This window comes from Mizuhopecten yessoensis, unplaced genomic scaffold (genome assembly GCF_002113885.1).
Source record: "Mizuhopecten yessoensis strain PY_sf001 unplaced genomic scaffold, ASM211388v2 scaffold6687, whole genome shotgun sequence".
NCBI classification, from domain to species: Eukaryota; Metazoa; Mollusca; class Bivalvia; order Pectinida; family Pectinidae; genus Mizuhopecten; species Mizuhopecten yessoensis.
In genome coordinates, this window is record NW_018406674.1 from 74,486 (window position 1) to 79,052 (window position 4,567).

The 4,567-nt window shown below is 33.9% G+C and overlaps 1 long non-coding RNA gene across 1 annotated transcript; it reads left to right on the forward strand.

The window, feature by feature from the left end:
• The first annotated feature begins 449 nt into the window (after positions 1-449).
• On the forward strand, positions 450-1,268 carry LOC110452465. The gene is made up of 2 exons (XR_002463190.1): positions 450-556; positions 918-1,268. It is a non-coding gene; the product is annotated as an uncharacterized LOC110452465 (long non-coding RNA).
• The last annotated feature ends 3,299 nt before the right edge of the window (positions 1,269-4,567 follow it).

Consider the following 4,567-nt stretch of genomic DNA (forward strand, 5'->3'; position numbering starts at 1 on the left):
GTTCACTTTGAGACGTAACAATATTACATGAGTGTCATGTGATTTGCTAATGACCCTTTTAGACAAATACAAATGTCGACAGCGTAGTAAAATCCTAGATAGCTTCTTATACCGCAACCAAATTTTCCTGTAGTTTTTGTAGCATTATCTGTGTTTCATTCTGCGTTCATTTACTCTCAAGTTAAAAACCACTAGATGCACTCTTTAAGTATTGATACAAACATAGCATCAGTATTCGATATGTTTACAATGAAAATAGCTATAAATAAGATTTGTTTTATGAACACTTTATGAACGTGTCTTAATTTGCACTATATATTTGTTCTTCAAAGAATTTCTAATCTGTATTATTAATATATCAGATTTAACACTTGTTATCACACCAAAAACATTTTACTCATAACTGATAAGGATGCAGTTAAACGATTATATGTTTGATAGACTGTCGCCAAGAGAAAGAGAAAAGGAGGCAAGCACCAACCAGAGGTCCATTATGCAGCATTGAAATTAAGCGTCCGTGATAATGTTTTCGATACGCCAGTGAGTGGTGCAGCAGGTAAGTTGCCGATTTTGCATACCGTGCCTTTTCTCCAAAAGCAATTCAATGTTATTCAAAAGCAATTCTATATTTGAAAGTAATTGATTAAGAATCCTCCTTCCATTACTTGATTTGTTGATAGTCATAATATCAGTTATTTATCATAAAAACCCCATCGTATGCTAATTTTTGATTATTATGTACACTATTCTTTCGATAAATATCATGATCAACACATTGCGATTGATGCCATTTGATATTCAATTTTACGCAAGGTAACACTTACACCATACATACACTGTATTGCATGTCCATGAATATCATCATTTGACACATGTTTTGCTGTTGATGTCAATATTTTTTATCTTCATTTTTGTAGATACCTTTCCAGTTGCTAGTAGCTTGTGGAGTTTTATCTTGATGAGCATATTGCTTCATTTCATCTATTAAATTTTGGAAAACGCGTGTCAAGTGGTGTTGTTCATAGTATTCTTCATTGTGTTCAATGAGGCAAATTAATCTTAATAACACTATTAGCCTTCGACCTTAGTCCCGCGCGGCACAAGATACGTGTATGATCATTGCTAATATTTTTGAAGTGCACGAAGATGGACATTTTCAATTTTCAACTTGTGAATCTGAGTTTTTTTTGTAAATTCGTCCTGAATAAGCATTGTATCTCTGATTTGTAATTGATAAATTGTTGAATAAATCATTTTGTCATACAAAATAGTGTTGTAGTATCTGTATATAAGCATTTTATAAACAATGTGTTTCTAATTACTACGTCATAGACTTAAGTTATACATTTGTCACATGTGTATCTATTTGCTTTAACGGTATAAATTAAGTGTTTCGGTTGACGTAAATTGTGATTATTTGCCCTCAATTTGAATAACTCCGAAATAAAGAATAGTATTATTCATTTATTTGTATATATAACAAACGCTGTGTGGGTGTCGACATGCATCACTGCATTACCAACTACTAAATAAAATACAATGTTTGATGTAAGAAGTAAAACATAATGCAAAAATGTATTATACAACATAGTAATTGTGGTGACTTATTTGGCGCATACATTCCACTCGTTAGGACATATGGCCACTTTCACAATTTCCAGCGATCTAACATATGGCAATTACTGATAAGGTTTACAAGATTTTGAAGGTTTACCGTACTATCATGACTGTACACACGAAAATATTTGCCTTTCGACGGTAGAACATATTCCGCCGAAAATGATATTTGCCCTTAACTATGTATATTATGTTGAAAGGCACAATTTAAACTGCAGTGAAAATTCCCCGTTACACAGTAAATTAATGTGATTAGACAAGATACGGTTATAAAACCTGAAATGTTTATAATGGGATACGTTTGTGCTCTGATCTGAGAAAGAGTCCACAAGCATAATCAGTGTGGCCTGATACGTATATAGCTAGTAGTATACGTCTCTGGTTGGCCTATGTGTGCATACTAAAGCAAACAATCATATTCTCAATCACAGGCACTTGACCGCAATTATTATATGCAAACTTAGAAATGAACGCAGCAACCGGAAGTATGCATACAAATTATGTAATTAATATTAGTTTACACACAATTCAATTATTTCAAGTTGAAATATGTTTCACCCATCTCATTATCTATGACCTTTGTCTTAACTAAGAAATCAGAAAGAAATACCTTATCATAACATGAATTTACGCAGTCACATAGGAATCGTTGGCGAGTTTTATTGACGTCATCGTAGCCTGTTTGGGAAATTATTTCCTGGTGCGACGTTTTGTATTATGCTCATCAGTGTGCCATGACGTTTCATTTTTATTGTTTTACCTATATTTACATAATGGTTAACAGTGATGAAGGAGAATATGATAACTTTTTCGGGACATCCTCTCTTACTTTCCTGGTCACCTATTGAGGATCCTCGTTGTGCTCTTTATTTGATGTATATTTTGTCCCTTTTCCATGTAATTTGATTTTAATTTTAAATTTGTTTATACATCAGTATTCTCATGTATTTTATACGATAACGTTAACCCTTTGAACATTGTCAAGCTAAATATTACATAGCTAATATTATTTTGAAAATCATAATTAGGATCAATGGAAGATCTGTACACCATACTGCTTCTGTCGATGATCAGTGTGTAACTGTATTGTTTGTTTTAGTCCTATCTCTCACTATCTACATTGTTTACTTTGAAGTGTTTCAAAACACTCTTGACCTGATTCAGCTAACAAAAAATAGATAACCTATTGCAGTGTTTCGTGGAATAAAGTACTAGACAGAACTTGACCCTGGAACGTTACCTATGCGATAATTGAGAAATTAACAACTAAACATTATATACATCATGAATACCTTTATTGGTACTGGCAGAGAGTTGAATGCATCTCAACTAAAATGAAGAGATATTACCATACTTGATTTTAGATCACACCTTAATATAACAATACGTAATCAATGTTATTAAGAATGGTTTGTAGGCTGTCCCAATTGTCTGTTGCAAATTGGGAAGAACGCAAACTAGTCTTGACCAATAAGGCTGTGGACGCCTTCGGATCATATGATCAAACAGAATGCAGGACCCATTACATGTTTGGTTGTTAAGTCCATCCAACAGGTTATTACTGATTTTCCAATCCGCCGCAAAAACACCAATGTCACAATAGACAAATTGCTATGTATGATATATTATTTTTAATTGACCATGCCATATGATTTTATGATTAGGGATTTATTAAGATTGGTTAACAGTTAATGAAACATTCATATTTAACGTCTGCTGTGCCACTCACAAAGTGTGAGAATTAGTTGGGAAAGCATTGACTTTAGACACCGGTCTCTAGGGGTCCCTGAACTTGTACATGATTCAACACACAATTTTCTTGACTATTAAGCATTATCTGCCTACGGTGTTTACATGTCGAATGTATCCGCTATGTAAGAGTTGCTCTGAATATCACGACTTTAGCGATGTAGGTCAATGAAGGCTCTTGACGAGTTATATGGTTGCCATCATAGTTTCACAATTAAATATGCTATTTTTTGTGATATGAAGGTCGATGTTTTTAGTATGGTCATTAGTGAGCCTTGTAACTGTTTTATCACTACACGAGTTCTCGATGTGAAGACGTGACATTAGTGTTAGATCGTAACTAGATTGACATGGAAGTAGTCGTCGACAAAGCAGAAGACACTCGTCTCTCCTGAGCACCTGGACTTATTCTCTCCTTGTAAATTTTGCAATACAGATACAGCGTTCACCCTTACATACACATTTGTTTATTTCCATTTGACTGACACACGATTTACACATTTGACATCGATCTTTGGAGTTCTCTTGACACTTTTGTTGTCTGTATTACTTTAAGCAAAGGACAAAATGAAATAAATGGGTATAATTCTGCACTTTTTAAAAACGAAAAGCTCCCCAACTCCGTCCCCCAGACAGGATCGTAATAATCAGAAATAAAAATGTCAGTTATCAACCCATAGTTATTATCTGTCTACCAGTTATCAGACATATTTATTTGTGTTCTGCGTTCCTGTACGATACAACATATGCAGGTATTAAAAATAACATAAGAGCTCACAATCCATATTTTAAAACGGTAAACAAACCACTTGAAAATAATCTTTGTATCCTACTTCCCTAATAGTTCGGCATATCTTCTACTCCTTTTCTATTTCGTTTGCAGAGGTCTGAAAATGAAATCTAGCTGTGAAATGTTCGCCATTCACAACGGCGCTTCTAGTCCTTACGGCACATCGGTTACATGTGAAAGGCAAAATAAACGCTGAAGGAATACAGATTTTACAAGTGAGGGCAAAAGCATGATTAAGCGAAAGTTTCCCGTTATACAGTACTCAAAATACTAAGTCTAAAGAAATATTTACAAATGCATAATAAAAACCGCCTTAATCTCGCTAAAATGTACATGTATGCACACATTTTTGGGTTTATTCTGCAACCAATAACTGATTCACTCATTGCAACAATTTTTTCGTTTATTCTA